This window comes from Ursus americanus, chromosome 19 (genome assembly GCF_024610735.1).
Source record: "Ursus americanus isolate L20-20 chromosome 19, mUrsAme1.1.p, whole genome shotgun sequence".
NCBI lineage: Eukaryota > Metazoa > Chordata > Mammalia > Carnivora > Ursidae > Ursus > Ursus americanus.
In genome coordinates, this window is record NC_142145.1 from 21,790,532 (window position 1) to 21,808,502 (window position 17,971).

The following is a 17,971-nucleotide window of genomic DNA, read 5'->3' on the forward strand; positions in this document are numbered from 1 at the left end:
AGTCATTAAGCGTCTGCCTTCGGCTCAGGGCGTGATCCTGGCATTCTGGGATTGAGCCCCGCATCAGGCTCCTCTGCAGGAAGCCTGCTTCTTCCTCTTCCACACCCCCTGCTTGTGCTCCCTCTCTCACTGGCTGTCTCTCTCTCTCTGTCAAATAAAATCTTTAAAAAAAAATAGCAAGAAGAGATGGGTTATCTGAAGACTATACCTGTATACAACAAACTAATGTGTAGACCTTAAAAATGATGCTACAGAAAAAAAAAATATTTAATGTCACAAGACTTTATGATATTTTAAGTGAAAAAAAATCAAATTTAGAGTATTGTAATGATCCTATTTTTCAAATATGCATCCCACACCCACACCCACACATACACCATTCTATTATGGTAGAAAGAGTATGGATTTAAGGGTTAAGGAAACTTAAATTCAAATCCAACCTAGCCACTATATGACTTTAGTCAAGCTAAACTCTAAGCCTCCATTTCCTCCTCTATAAAACAGAGATATAAATAGGCTCCAAGCATCACTGTGCTTCCAGTATTTACTCTATACAATCTCTTCTCAATAAGCCAGACTATTTATTTTAAGGTATAAGTCAGATCACATCTGTTCAAAATCTTTCTGGGGGCACCTGGGTGGCTTAGTTAGTTAAGCATCTGACTCTTGGTTTTGGCTCAGGTGTTGATCCTGGGTGGTGAGACTGAGCCCCACAATGGACTCTGCACTCAGCATGAAGTCTACCTGAGATTCTTTCCCTCTCCTTCTGCCCCTCCCCCCATTCTCTCTCTCTCAACTAAATAAAATCTTTTTTAAAAATTTGTAGTTCTACAGTTTATTCCTCTTACTCAAATCCAATATCATTTCATATAAAACTCAAATTCTTCTCAACAAAGTGGGTTTAGAGGAAACATACCTCAACATAACAAAGGCCATATATAAAAAATCCACAGCTGACATCATACTCCATAATGAAAAACTGAGAGCTTTTCCTCTAAGATCAGGAACAAAACAAAGATGTCCACTCTCACCACTTTTATTCAACATAGTATAGGAAGTCCTAGCCACAGTAATGACAAGAAAAAGAAATGGGAGGCATCCATATTAGTAAGGGACAAGTTAAACTGTCACTGTTTGCAGATGATATAATACTATATATTGCAAACTCTGAAGACTCCGGCAAAAAACTACTAGAAATAAATGAATTCAGTAAAGTGGCAATTACAAAATTAATACCCAGCAATTGGTAGTGTTTCTGTAAACTAAAAACAAAGTAACAAGAAGAGAAATTAAGAAAACAATTCCATTTACAATCACTCCCAAAAGAATAAAACACCTAGGAATAAACCTAACCAAGAAGGTGAAGGACCTGTACTCTGAAAACTATAAAACATTAATGAAAGAAATTACAGATGACGCAAATGGAAAGTTATTTCATGTTCATGGATTGGAAGAACCAACACTGTAAAAATATCCATACTACCCAAAGTAATCTATAGATTCCATGCAATCTCTATCAAAATACCAATGGCAATTTTTTTCCAACTAGAAAAAATAATCCTAAAATTTATATGAAACCACAAATGACCCTGAATAGCTAAGACAATCGTAAGAAAGGAAAACAAAGCTGGAGGTATCACAATTCCAGATTTCAAGATATACTACAGAGCCTTAGTAATCAAAACAGTATGATACTGGAACAAAAATGAGACACATCAACCAATGGAACAGACCAGAGAGCCCAGAAATAAACCCACACTTACATGGTCAATCTATGATAAGGGAAACAAGAATATACAAAGAAAGTCTCTTCAATAAATGGTCTTGGGAAGACTGGACAGCTACATGCAAAAGAATGAAGCTAGACCACTTTCTAACACCACACACAAAAATAAACTCAAACTGGGCCTAAATGTGAGACCTAAAACCATAGAATCCTAGTAGTGAACACTGTCCAGTAGCCTTTTTTTTTTTTTTTTTGGTAGTAACTTCTTTATTATGGGATACAACATTTTTCTAGATATGTCTCCTAAGGCAAAGGAAACAAAAACAAACTATTAGGAATACATCAAAATAAAAAGCTTTTGCACAGTGAAGGAAACTGTCAACAAAACCAAAAGGTGACCTACTGAATGGGAGAAGATATTTGCAAATGATATACCAAAAATGAGTTAATATCCAAAATATATAAAGAACTCATACAAGTCAACACCAAGAAACAATCCAATTAAAAAGTGTGAATAGACGCTTTTCAAAAAAAACACACAGATGGCCAACAGACACATGAAAAGATACATATAACATCACTAATCATCAGGGAAATGCAAATCGAAACCACAATGAGATATCAACTTGTACCTCTCAGAATGGCTAAAATCAAAAAGATAAGAAATAACAAGGGTTGGTGAGGATATGGAGAAAAAGGAATCTTCGTGCACTGTTGGTAGGAATATAAACCGGTACAACCACTGTGAAGGAAAGAATATGGAGGTGCTTCAAAAATTAAAAATAGAAATACTATATGATTCAGTAATTTCATAATAGGTATTTACCTAAAGAAAAAGAAAACACTAATTCAAAGAGATATTCGTACCCCTTTGTTTATTGCAGCATTATTTAAAATAGCCAAGATACGGAAGCAACCTATGTGTCCACAGATAGTGGACTGGTTAAAGAAGTGGTAATATAGATATATACAATAGAATTATATATATCTGCAGCCATCAAAAAGGATGAGATCTTGCCATTTGTGACAATATGGATGGACCTAGAGAGTATTATGTTAAGGAAAATAAGTCAGGATGAAAAAGACAAATATCAAAAAGAGAGAGACAGAGAAAGAAAAGGACAAATACCATAGGATCTCACTCATCTAAAAATCTAAAAAAACAAAACAAATGAATAAACAAACCACAAGCAGAATCATACCGATAAATATAGAGGACAAACTGATGGTTGACAGAGGGGAGGAAGGTGAGGAGATGAACAAAATGGGTAAAGGGCAGTGGGAGATAGAGGCTTCCAGTTAAGGAATTAACAACTCACAGGAATAAAAGGCACAGCACGGGGTGTAGAGTCAATGATACTGTAATGGCATCGCACGGTAACAGATGCTAGCTACACTTATGGTGAGCATAATGCATAGAAATGTTAATTCACTCTGCTGTGCACCTGAAATTAATGTAACATTGCATGTCAACTATACTCAACTTTAAAAAGTTAAAAAATACAAAACTCAAATGACTATAATGACTATAAAGACCCAGAAGATCTGTACTTCCCTTCTTCATCTTCTGAACGTGTTTGGTAAACGTCCCCTCACGCAGTGCACTGCTCCAGCCACTTGCCTCCTGCTGGTTCTCAAACACACAGGACACCCTCCCACCTCAGGGGCTTGGCACATATTTCCTGTCTGGGACAGTCCTCGCTAGATATCTGAATAGTTGGTGGTTTTTTTTGTTTTGTTTTGTTTTGTTTTTTTACCTCTTGAGCTCCTTGCTCAAACATCACTTTCTCAGAAAAGCCTTCTCTGATCTACTTTCTTACAGAAGTTGCTGGAGAAAGAGGACAATTTTAAATCAGGAGATTCTTTTGTGTTCCTGATTTTTTTTCTCCACCCCATCGCTTCTGCTAGTTACTGCTCACTTGTCCCTCAGATCTTGATTCAATCATTATTTCCTCAGAAAAAAACGATCACTGAGTAGATCAAATTCTCCTACTATACCCACTCATATCCCATGTCCCTACTCTTCATTGCACTTATCACAGTGGTCATTTTATATTTAATGTTGATTAATGCTTGTCTGTCTCACTAGACCGTGACCAAAATAAAAATACATTGTTGCTCACTATTATAGTCCCAGCAGTGGTATAATGACCGGCACATAATAGGTGCTCAACGTGTACTTTTTGAAGGAATGAACACGTTGCTGTTGTACACAATAGCCATGAAAGGAAAAGATCTGATGATCCAGCATCCAGGGTTTCATCCACCATTGTGTCTGATCTCAGCAGACTGCTGATGCACCGGTAGAGCCACGTCAGAAAGAAGAGTCCCAGCACAGCACTTTTGTGCTCAGGCTGTGTCCTGGAATCAAGACTGAGCAGCTGGATGGGGCCACAGTGCAGTCCTAGTGAACACGGTGAGGTCATAGTCATCATCAAAGATTGGGCAGGAGATGATGACAAAACCAGAAGACAGAGATTAACGCCTGAGATCCAGTACAGATGGGAGGATCCACACAATAGAAATGAAAATGGTGACATAAAATGCCATGTTTTTTAATCAGCCATCAAAAGTGTTTTATGAAACTTTATTCATACTCTGCTAAAGTTCCTATTATTTAATGTAAGTAAAAACACAGGATCTATAACTATATATACGCTATGATTGCTGTTGTATAAAATTACACACATAAAAAAATTAGGATAGGGGCGCCTGGGTGGCTCAGTCGTTAAAAGCGTCTGCCTTCAGCTCAGGGCATGATCCTGGCGTTCTGGGATCGAGTCCCACATAGAGCTCCTCCTCTGGGAGCCTGCTTCTTCCTCTCCCACTCCCCCTGCTGTGTTCCCTCTCTCGCTGGCTGTCTCTGTCAAATAAATAAATAAAATCTAAAAAAAAAAAAAAAAAATGAGGATAAAACATGACAAAATCTTATCCAAAGATGTCTGAGTGAAGAGGCCATGAGTGGCTTTCCTTCTTTTCATTCTTCTGAATGCTATACAATTAACATGGATACTGTTAAAGTCAGGAATGTATAAAAATAAAAATGGAGTGGGCATCTGTTGTTTTTGCTACATACATCTATTTATGTTTCTTCAGACTGCTGAAACTTCGTCTCCATGTGAGGAACCAGACCTTCCTCATCCTCCTCTCAGGACGTTCTTTGGTACAGTCTCCACCATGGTGATGTGTCAGCAATGTGACTCTGCTCCACACAGAACAGAGGAGATGCACAGACACTCAGGCCTGTGTTTCCATTGGACTTGAGCTAAGAGAACGCCAGGCCTGGAGCTGCTGCCCTATCATGAGGACAAGTCTATGGAGAATGGGCCACACATGGAGAGAGAGCACAGCTGAGAGACAGAGAGAGAGTAACATCTTCAGAACACTATGAAATTGAGGCAGAAATGGTCATATCCCCAGACTTCTCAGTTACTTGAGCTATCCTGTCCTTGTTTATTCAGTTTGGTTTGGGTCTTCTTGCAACCAATCAAGTCATGAGTGACGTGGGAAAATGTCCTTTTTCCCATGTGCATGGGTGATGGGGACAGGTTGGGACATGCACAGGATGAAGCAAGCCTTTGCAACTGCTATGGCTCTGCCCACCACAAAGTTTGGGTCTTCCAAGGAATCTGACTGATCATGAGTCAGTCTGAACACCACATTTTAAGGGCAAATAATATAGTCCCACACCCTGTATCAGTCATTGTAGTCTCCCCAAATCAACAAAGAGCAAACCTGTGTGTTTTCTCCAAATGTAAGGATTTCCCTTAATAACGCCCTCTTCCATATTTATAATGCAAAAATCTTCCTGATACAGTTTTGGCTAATATGAATGTAAAAGTAACTTCTAGGGGTACATGGTTAAGCGTCCAACTGTTGATTTCGGCTCGGGTCATGATCTCAGAGTGGTGAAATGGAGGCCCACACTGGGCTCTGCATTCAGCGGGGAGTCTTCTTGAGATTCTCTCTCCCCCCTCCCTCTGTCCCTCCCCTACCACTCTCTCTCTCTTTAAAAAATAAATTAAAAAGTTACTTTTTTAAAAAGATTAATAAGGATGTTGATAAAATAAATTCTACTTATGTAATCTGTGATTTTGAACTCATATGCATATTTTAAAGGACAAAGGATAAGTGATATATTCATTTAGAAATAATGCTTTTCCACTCTCACATTGTGGCAACTGCACTCAAATTCTCCACAGGCATTGCCATCAGCTTCTGTATTTTCATGGGATTCATTTCTCACTCAGAGTCACCATCATTTTTCAGAGCACGGCATGTTCTCAATCTGTGGAGATGCAGCCGTTTCAAATTATTATATATGGGTATCCCAAACCACAAGTGGCCATTGCCAGAGCATTGGGGCAATTTTACTTGTCCATTTATTCCATAGCTGTAGAAATGATGCCTTCATAACATAGCCACTTTCAATATTGCTTTTGTAAAATGGTCTATAAAGGGTTGTTTATGATTACCTCAAATACTCAGAGTCTTGAAGTTATATCCTCAGGAATAATTAACTCTGCTGCTACTTTTTTTTAACCTTACAAAAAACTATGTTAATAACCTGTTTAAACATACAAAACTGCCATTGATTGAGATCATCCCAGACTTCATTTTTTAAAAACATTTTATTTATTTGAAAGCAAGAGAGAGAAAGAGCAAATATGAGCTGGGCGAGGAGCAGCGGGAGAAGCAGAAGCCAACCCCACTGAGCAGGGAGCCCTGATACAGGACTTGATCCCAGGACCCTGAGATCATGACCTGAGCCGAAGGCAGATGCTTCACTGACCAAGCCACCAGGTGCCCCAAACCTCATCTTTTTAAAAGGTGCTTCCTTATTCATAATGAAGTAATAGAGGAAGTGCCCCTTAATATATTCAAATACAGGATAAGAGATAACTTTCTTGGTAACAACAACAACAACAAAAAATCAGCTTAGGGCACCTGTGATATTTTGGGGAATGATTATAATGATCTTATGATTGTAATTATGATTATACTTAAACATGAATTGGGCCCTCACATAGCATAGAGTGTGGAGGTGCAGCTGATGTACAAATAGACACGTGCACTTTGGCATGACAAGCACCGCCAGATAAGAGGTATAGTGTACTGACGAGGCATAAAAGAAGGACATTCTTTCTGAATTCCATAAGGTCAAAGAAGACTGCCCTAGGAGAGGAATAATCGGGCAACCTCTAAATAATGCATAAAAATGAGCAAAGGAAGTGTGTGTGTGTGTGTGCGCGCGCGCGCGAGTGCATGTGTGTAGGAAAGTGAAAGGTGGACTGCAAATGGCAGAAGGAAAAAGTGCTGCAGGCAGAGGGACTAGTATCTGCAAAGGCACAGGTGAAAGAAACACTGCATATTTAACAATAAAAGCTCTATCCTTCTAAAAAGAAGGGTCATTCAGTGGTTGGTTGGTTGGTTTGCTTGTTGCTGCTATTGTTTAAGTATTTCACTGTGTGGAGAGCTAGTGAAGACACTGTTGAAAACAACAGAGCCCCAAATTTTCAAGGCTCTAGTGTTTTCTAGGACAATATGGCATTTCCCCACCAGATGGGGAAATGCTAGAAATAAGCAGCGTTAGTATTAAAGGCCATATTCGTGATCATTTTAAAAGCACATGAAATTCCAAGATGTAAAATTCATTTCAAGGAGTCATGTGAGCCAAGCCTTCCCAGCTCCCCTATGGGGAAAGCCTCTTGACCGAGAGATGGCCCCCACCCCTGGCTCTGCCAGCAGGTCTATACTGTTAATAGCTCAGGACACACATGCTTGAGGAGAACTACAATGTGCCAAAACTGGCACTCTCATTTTCAAAAATTTATTACGAGCCTTAACTGTGTAAAAAGAGTGGTACAAAGTGGTTGCAGGACACGTGACTGAATGCATCATCAAGTTCCCACTAGCGACCTAGGAGTTTGCAAAATGGGAAGGAAGAGATATTACTACATCATCGATACCGTCATTATCAGACATACACAGTTGTAATGTCATTATACACTCCCTTGCGTTATTTTCTAATTGTTTCTTACATTCTTTCAGAATTGATCAAGATATGCCAAATAAAAACTTTAGAAATATGAGAACTAGTGGAAAACCCACAGTTACAGTATGATAACCATTAAATGGTTTTTAGAGTTTCACAGATCAGATTGGTTTAAAAATGTAAAATATAGACTGTGTCAGCAGTTGAACCAAGTAGGTGCAGAGCCTCTGGCTCAGACCTCTTCATATTTTCCTTCCTTAGAACTGATCTCAGAATCTGGTCCAAACTTGACCTTCAACTGTTTGTTATTTAATTTCAACTCTTAAGGCTATAGAGTTGGAGGTGCACAAAGCCAGCCAGACAATACAAAACCAATGACTGGTAAATGTTTTCCTTGAAGAAAATGTAGTCTAAGGTGGAAGAAGGGAATTTGGACTGGGAGTCTACAGATCTGGAATTTAGCCCACTTTTGACCCTGGGTAAGGTCATTTACAAAATGAGGGTACTGATCACATTGGTGGTTCCAGAATGGACTGCACATCAGAGTCACTGGTGATGGTGGTTGAAAATACAGATTCATGGGCTCTGCCCCATATTTACTGAATCATTATCTCCACGGGATGATATCTACACTTTTATAAAGCTTCCTAAGAAATTTTATGAAGGAAGACTAGTGGACCACTGACCAATATTTGGAAATCACTGAATTAGATGCTCTCTAGAGCTCAGTTCAATTCTAAATTTGTCAGGCTCCGTAATCATATATGATCTTTTATAAGTATGCCAAAGTGGAGGCTTAAAAAGGACTGGTTTACTGCTTGATCAAAAACACCTAAGTTAGTAAATCTATCCTAAATTATTTCTGAGATAGTGAAGCCAGACTATACCTGAAATTGACCTTGACTTTCCCAACCAGCTGCATAAATGCCTAGGGAGACAGGCATGGTTCTCGGCCCTTGATGTAGCCCCCAAGTAGCCACAAGCTCTAAAGGCAGAGTTTCCAAAGATAATTCCTACCAAAACAATTCTGAATGGTGGCAATATAGCTGAAATAAAACCCCTGTGATTATTTTCAATGAAAATGTAATGTGGGACTACATGGATTTTGCTTCAGAGAAGTTAGTTGGAGTAATGGTTTGTGACTGATGGGGTTGTTTCAAATAATTAACCTTTTTGTATTGATATTCTTTTAAATATTGCTATAAGGGCTAAACACGGTAATATACATGAGAAGGCTTTATAAGTTAAAATGTGCAATACAAGTGATAGTATTAACAAAAATTTAGGGTTGTAGTATACATGGGAAGTGTATAAGCAATAGAACATTTGATGGAAAATAATTTATCACTTTTTTTTTTGATAGTTACATTCCATAAACTAAGTTTGTGTTCTCCACTGGATGTTCCTGTTAAGGACACAAAATGGGTTTTAACCAAGAGGTTCCTGCATATGATGGGCGCAGGAAGATGATAAAAGGTGAGAGGGAACCTTAGATTAAGGAAAGAACTGAGCCTTGAGAACTCTCAGGGCTGGAGTTAGCAACATCCCAGCATACATGCTTGAAGAAAAACTCCATTCTGTTTAATTCTGAAGGTCCAGAGGTTTTCACTCCCATGGCCTATAATAACAGCAGGCTTCAGGCAAGTAATCTTGTGCCAGTTTTAAATATTCAGAGCTTGAAATTCAAACCCATTTTGGGAAGCTCTGCATTATTCTGATGAGTAGTTCTTTCATAAATACATTGCTCACACACTACATACGGCATCGCCCTTCCATATCAGAGGCTTTGCAGGAGACTGTGGCGTGGGCATACAACGGGAGTGAAGTACATGCCTTCGTAAGTTTCCTGCAGGTCACTTTGTGGGGCGTCAGCCTCTCGTGGGGCTATATTGTTCTTCACGATTGTTCCTGGAAGCATCTTTTGTGGCTTTCCACTGCTAACACAATGGTTTTTAAAAAAACCTGCAATTGTATCCCCCAGAGGACATTCTCCAATGTCTGAAGACATTTTTTAGCTACTGGTGTATGATGGGGAGAGGCCAGGGATGCTGCTAAAAACATCTTATACTGTTTAGTACACCTCCCCACAATAAAGAATTATCTGGCTCAAAATGTCAGTAGTGCCCACTTGGAGAAACTCTCCTCTAAATGGAGCTCTGGCATGTCTTGCCTTTCTGTCCCTAGAATAAAGTACTGATAACCACTAGAGTGAAGTCAAGCCTGAGTGGGAAATCTCCTGAGTGGGCCTCCAGAGCTCAAAACTAAGCATCCTTCCTGCTACCAACTCCCTGCCTCACATCAGGAAAATCGGCTCATTCCTCAGGCTTCAGCCTACTGGTGATAAAATGAAGGCTTGGGATTACATGGGTAAATTTTAAAAGATGCCCTTCTATGCCATGATATTTCATGAAGGTGTCTCTATAGAGGATAATGTTAAAAGCCAAATTTCCCGAGTGCCTGCTCATACAGGTCAAGTACTCTTCCAAGTTCTTTACTGGTAATAACTTCCAAGTTCCACCTGTATGACACCACAACACAGTGAGTATTGTCACCCACCATTTATAGTCTAACAAGAAGACTGAAGAACAGAGAGAATAGTTACCCAAGTTTGTGTACCTTGAGGATGGCAGAGGTAGGATTTGAGCCCAACAATCTGACTCCAGAGCCTGCATAAGGAATTGACATGAGGGTGCCCTCTCATGAGAGGGAGAACCCAGGCTGGGATCAGCTAGGATAACTACGGCCCCTCACCTCTGCTTCATCCCCAGCAACCCTGCGTTACCTTGTTCCTGAGGTGTTGTGTCTGTGTGTGTGTGTGTGTGTGTGTGTGTGTGTGTGTGTGTCTAGCATGAATCATTTGTTGAACTGTATCTTTTCAAAACCACTAAATATGTGATTCCTGAGCTTTTCTTTTTTCCATTTCAAAGATTTTGTTATTTGAATCTTCCGAAATGGCTAATCCAAATTAAAACTTATCCCAAAACATAAATAATAAAAATAATAATTCTAAGATAGCAATGAAAAATAACTAGGCATCATTATGTTCATAGTAATAAGACAACTTTGAAGACAACTTTGGATTCATAATGATTTTTTCTGGAAAAGTGTAAAGCACATAACCTATTTAAGAACAGCCCAACATGAAAAAAAAAAAAGTTTACAAAGCTATTGAACTTGGGACTATGTTTCAGTTGGAGTCCTGGCAAAATAGAGTCACTACAATGTTCCTTTAAATACCACGATCCCTTAGCACATTTAAAATCAACTCAATTTGTAAACATTCAATGTATACTCGACTTTTCAGGAGCTCATCTACTGCATACAACGGGATATATCTGCAAGAACTTATTTATCTCCCTCAAACCCCAATTTCTCCAAAAGCATCATCTGCCACATTTTTTTGAGAAAAACGAAAAGATAACAGAGCATCTTGTGCAAGCAGAGAACTAAATGAACGCTAATTGATGAGACTGCCTGACAGTAATGATGAGAATTACAACAATGACAATGGTAAACACGAATTGTCCAAGGTCTGAGAATTAGAGGCAATAACTTTTTATTTGGAGAATAGAGATTTATGATACTCGGCTACTATCATGGTAACTGAGTATTATAAATAGTGTATCCTTTTCCAATTTCTACCTCACCATCAGTGAGAAATGATCATATTAATGCATTCAAAAATTACATATCATAATTTTATCATGATTTACTGTGGCAGAGTATGCTGGTTATTTATTCAATAACTTTTCTTCCTCAACACACCCCCTTCTTCCTAGCTGGCAGTGCCTGCTTCCCCTACAGGGGCTGATAAAGCAAGTTATTTGCTTCCCTCAATTCTCTTTAGCCAGAGCACAGGCAAAACACCTAATGCATCAAGTCTTCAAGAGGTTTGGGAAATAAATTATCCCCCTATATCCTTTGCACAAAGTATGTAAAGGTGTAAAGACAGGGTCAACTAACCTTACAAAACGGTGGAAGGAGTCCAATAATGAAAACCACTATTTCGAGAGAGGTAGACCAGAGAAACAGTATACTCAGGTGGACCAATCTTTGTAAGGAGTGTAAAAGAAGTGTAAAGGAAGGGTTAATTTCCAACTTAATCCTAAATAGCTGAATTAAATACTTATGTTGCAGTTTAATTTGTTATTGATGTTGCCCTCTCCAGATATTGAATGCCACTAGGAAAAGAATCATGACATTTCCAATGTTGTATCCCTGAAACCAAGAATAGTACCTGCAACATCAGAAGTACACAATATATGGTAAGTGAATACTGAATGAAGGCAGAAGGAAATCATACACTGAACTAATTATTATAAAAAAAAAACTGTCCCCTGAAATTATACCAGTCCCTTTAATTGGTCAATGAAGAAAACAGAATATAAAAATACTATTCTAATAATAGAGGTAAAAATTTAAGGTAAGGTATAGAGCATATACAGATTTTTTTTCAGTGCTTTGGTCAATAGCCAACATAGTAAACAGGTAGAATTGGGAGAATCAGCCTTAAATTCTCATGACAACTTTGTCACATGCAGTAGGTTGGGCCCCCATCTCAGATTCCCAATGGCCAAAAGGAATGATGACTTCCAGATCTGTGACAAGTATCAAATGGGACAGCATGTATGAAAAAAAAACTCTATAATATGTGAGTCTCAATGAAAATAGTCTCTCCAATATAGCTTGGATGAGGGAGTTAAATCTATTCTAATATGAAACTCAAATTGTTTTGCTCTTTTTATTTGTTGCTTTAGAGTCATTCAATGTAATCTGGTGCAGAGGGTGAACCACATCTACAACCAGCCAGGAGAAAAATTATTAGGTTTTCAAAAATGGGTCTTCTCCATTCTTGAGGGGAACTATTTTCCTTACTGCTAATATTTTGGCCTCCAGTGGGCAGTGTAGATGCTTCCATTGTGCTCAGAGTAGCAATTATGAGACAAAGAGGACTGGGCTTTTGATACCAGGAACATCACATGGAAGCAGGAAAAGTAGTGAGAGTAGAGGCATGGGAAAAGGATGTAGGGGCCTGTGAATTCCAAAGGCTCTAGTCCAGAAGGTGATCTAGGAGGGGGCTAGAACCTGGAGTTGACATGGTAGATGCAGATCTCACCAAGCTGACTTCCTATGACTAGAAACTGCTTATGGGCTATAACCACGATCAGTGCCAACCAACTGCTCTTTACGTGAAAGGATCTTTGCACTGTTCAAGCCTAGTGCTCTCATTAGCTGCTGTCCAGTGGGAGAAATGCCCAAAACCTGACCAGTCTACACTCTTCTTGTCAAGCAACACTGAGGACACTGGTTTATGTGCCCCATGACACACTGGTAGGACCCAAGGGAAACCCAGCCATCTAGAAAGCTAATACAAAAGAGAAACAAACTGAATAGAGGGAACTGAATTGGGTGGACCAGGTCTGGGTCAATGGAGAATGCATACTCCAAACTCTAATTTTCAGATATATAATTGTAGATCAGTGGGCTAAAAAAGATAGCAGCAGTCCCACTGATTTGTTTTCTAAAATCTTATTGCACTTAAAGTGAATACTGAATAATTTAGCAGCCAGCCCTTCTCTGTCAATTATGTGCACAAATCTCTGCCATTCACCTTTTGTTTTACAGTGACACTGTTTTACATTGTTTTCCACAGGTACCACAAGAGGCTCTACCTTACCTCCAACATGAAACAATGACTTACTAAAACTCATCTCTTGCTTCTAAAATGTACTCCTTTTTAATTGACCTGACACATAGCAATCAAAATAGTTTTCAAATGTCCAGCTCTGTTCACTGACGCCCCTTCTTCCAAAATCCTAATATTTTATCATCAATAAATTTAATATCAAACTACTTGGGATCTGAGCTCCATGTTTTCTGGGATCTCATTTTCATTTCCCTTCATATTCCTTAATCTTTGGGCAAAATCCATCATTTGGTTGTCTGAACTTACCCCATGCACTAGCATTTCTATCTCACTGTTCTTTCCTGCTCTCTGGAATACTCTTATTATTCATCCCCACCTGTTGAAATCTTTATTCTTCTTTTATGACTCACTGAATTGCTACCTGCTCCTTTAAGATTTTCCTGGATGTCCTCTACTCATCTCTTTGTCCTATAATTAGAAACCTTACTGCTACAGCATGAACTCCTTGGGATACATGGTAGATGTTCAAAAACATTTACTAAAGACAAGAAATTTGCTAGCTATCTTAGCCTCAAAAGTGTATGTTCTTAAACTGTATGTACCACATCTTTTAGATAATTTCAACCCACCCCTTCTGCCCAGTATCTAGCACAGAACCGTGCTCACAGAAAGAGCTTAGTACATGTTTGAGAAATATTGGTCTGTTTCTTCATTTTTCCTCTAACATTTATCACAGAGCCTTCCATATGGCAGGTGTTCGGTAAATACTTGTTCCAAACAGGTAATTCACTGTCATCCAAACAATTTAACCACTGCTTAAAAAAAAAAAAAAAAAAAACAGCGAAACAAAACAACATACTAAAATACCTGGGTCATTCAGATGGGACAGAAGCAATATAATTAACAGCATTTTTCAGCCAGATCCTTCCACAGGCGTGGTCACTGTCAGGAAGAATTGCTCCCTGGATGTGTCCTGACAGTGAGCCTTACACCCACCAAACAGTGGCATCATCCATCCCACGAAGGGCTGCTTCTGATGGTTTGTCATATAGAACAGGATGAAAACTCTTTTAAATCTGCTGTTTTCCCCAGCTTGTCACAGATTTCTTTGAAGCATCTGTTCTTTACAAAACAGCGTGGGTTAATTCCAGGTACATACAAGCTTTGTAGAAATTTAGAGGATTTTGTTTGGCCCTCACAACTGCTTCCCTAGGTATCTTCAGTATCTGTCTCCAACGGCTACCATTTCCTGTTCCTAATTTATCAGTTCCCACCTCCACCCCTGTTCTTTAATTAAGAAACTCTTAATTTGTTCATCCTTTAAGAAATGCACAATTTCAACATAAATTCTTTAACTGTGATAGTTACCAAAAAAAAAAAAAAACAAGCCAGTCTCTAAAAAAGCCTGGGATACAAGCCATCAGGTCCTGTGATTTGGATCTGAACACATCTGTCTTATTTCCTCTTGCCCTTGTTACTTTCCTGTTGAGGAGCAGTTGGGTACTTGTCCATAATTCTGATGAGCTGAATGTAACAAGTTTCAGAATCCTATTTGATGTTCAAGGAGATGCTGAAGAACAGGTGTCTTAACATCTTTGGAAAGTTTCAAACAAGCATCGGTTTGTATCTGGATATTTAGCTCTTTCGTTTTCATTTTTAATTGCCCACTTAGTGAAACAATCAATAATCCCAAAAGAGTGACCTGCTAACCACAGAGAGGCATTATTTTACACCTCATTTCCCTCTGCTGTCCTTGGATCCATGGAGACTAAAGGTAGTTTTGGGTTTTTTTGCTGTTGTTGTTACAAGTTTTCAAGTGCCTGAATAAATCTAGCTCGGCACATAATACATAATATAAAATAAATGTTGTAATTACATGATTAAGGGACATATATGTACATATTGAGAGCTTTTATGTAGGTTTTTTTTTTTTAAGATTTTATTTATTTATTTGAAAGAGAGAGAGAGAACAAATGGGTGGGAAGGGCAGAGGGCGGGGGAGAAGCAGACTTCCCCTGGGCAGGGAGCCCCATGCAGGGCTCAATTCCAGGGCCCCGGGATCATGATCTGAGCTGAAGGCAGGTGCTTAACCAATTGAGCCACCCAGGCACCCCTATAGCAGCTTTTTTGTAATTAATTTCAACATATTGAAAAAAATTAGATGGACTCTGAAGATACTAATTTAGAAAACAGATGCTCTCATTTCATGGCATTAATATATTGTGTAATCTTTTATAAGAGAAAACCTAGAAAAAACTTGATGGGATTTATTTTTTCCTAAAATATTTCAGAAAAAAATCACTATGGGCTCAGTTTTTGTCTGCTCATGAGCTGATCCCAGGTTTTCAACAGCATTGGCCTGTCTATTCCAAGTCATTTAATAAATTATTACTAGTTTATTAATTAATACATTACTGCACTGTGAAAATGGTTTGTATGTAATGGTATGATGTAAGCTAATGGCATGACAAAAGGGTATACGCAAGAATGTCATGAGAAGCAAGGCTATAAAAAGCATATGTGTTGAGTCTAAAATCTAAACAGGGAGCCACTGAAGAAAGCCTGTAAGAACTGGCATATGTATGTAAGACTCAACCTTCTTTTTAAGTGTCATTGACTCATATGTCAGACACCTGAAAAGATTCAGTCCAGAATATACCAATACTTACTTGACACACCTTTTCTTAAAACACTGAAAGAGCTTCTCCAACAACCATTCCCACTGTCCTTTTCTCCATTTTTTGTTAAGAGAGGGAGAAAGTGCACGAGTGGGGAGATGGGTGGTGGGGAGAGGGAGAGAGAGAATCCCAAGCAGGCTCCATGCTCAGCATGGGGCCTGACATGGGGCTTGATCTCATGACCCTAAGATCATGACCTGAACCTACATCAAAAGTCGGATGCATGACTAAGCACCCAGGTGCCCCCTTGTCTCCTTTCTAACTGGAATAAGTTTTGGTCCAGTAGCAAGGTTTCTGTTCCTCTGATGCTAAACTATCTTCAGCCTTAGTGATGTTGAGGGCTCAAAGTCCCCACATCTGTTCCCATAAATGTTGCTTCCGTGCAGGCATGAACATGTGATGGAATCCTTGCCAAATAATTAATTTAACTAATGTCTGCTGACATTGCAATGTTCAATCCACTCCTCTAGGTGCTAGGGGACTACAGTGAGTAAGAGAGACAAATCCCTGCCCCCATGGAGCTCAGAAGGACACAAATGAGGGGCTGCCTTCCTTTCTTATAGACATTGCTGTAGCTGGGTCTGACACTCAAAAAAGCTGTCACTATCTTGAATCTATGAAGATAAAATGAGGACAAAACCAGCACACCAAGGGTGGCAGTGATAAAGAAAATGGAAAGAATGGAGTTCTAGATAACATAATTAGCATCCAAAGTAACCAACCCTGGAGTCATCCTTCTTCTAGACAAAATATCAATACAAATGGGTTAAGTTACAGCCCCTAAAAAGGGTTGTCTAAATCCTAACTCCCAGTATTTGTGAACGTAATCTTTTCAGAAATAGGGTCTTTGAGGATGTAATTAAGTCAAGGGTCTTGAGATGAGGTAAGTCTGGATTTAGGGTGGGTCCTCAATCCAATTACCGATGTCCTTAAAAGAGAAAAGGAGAGGGAGGTTTGAAATATACTGAGAAGAAGGCCATGAGAAGACCCAGAGAAGAAGGTGGTGTGAAAATGAAGACAGGGATTAGAGTGATGTATCTACAAGTCAAGAAGAGCCAAGGACTGCCTGCAGCCCTGAGAATCTAGGAGAGGTGCGGCACCAATTCTCGCTTAAAGCCTCTAGGAGGAACCTACCCTGTGACACTCTAATTTCAGGCCTCTGACCTCCTGACCCATTGAGAACACATTTATGTTGTTCTAGGCCACCTACCGGGTGGTACTGTGTTACAACAGCCCCAGGAAATACAATGAAATAAATTATATTTCCTTAACATTTAAGACACTTTGCATCCTCACCATTTAGTCTTAAGACATGGAAGCCAGATCAAATTGTAGTACTCCTTGCCTGAAGTCCCCCAAAAGTCCTTCTTCTCAGTCATATTAAAAGCCCAAGATCCTTTCACTGGCTTCCAGGACCTGTCATGTGCTAGTCCCAGGTAACCCCTCCACTTCTGTCTTCATGCTTCCCTTCACTGCTGCCACATGTGCCTCCTGGCTCTTCTTTGAACACCCCAGAGGTGCCTGAGCTTCAGGAACCTTTGCACTGGTTATTCTTTAACCTAAAATCCAACATTCCCTAGTATCTTTACAGTTTCTTTATTCACCTCCTTTAAGGTCTTTGTTCAAATTCCCCCCAATCAGTGAGGTCTACAGACCACTATCACCATGACTACTAACTACCCCTGATCCCCTTATTGAAAATAGAAAACCAGCCCCACCCCACCATGCCAGCGCTTAAGATGCTCCTCACCCCATTCTACATTTCCTTTTTGTCCACTGAGCTTACAGCTTTCTAACATACTCTATAATTTATTTTATTGTGTATTATTTATTGTCTGTCTCTTCTACTACTGGGATATAAACTCTAAGATGGCAGGAATCTTTGGATGGAAAACTGATCTATCCCAAGTACCTAAGTGAGTGCT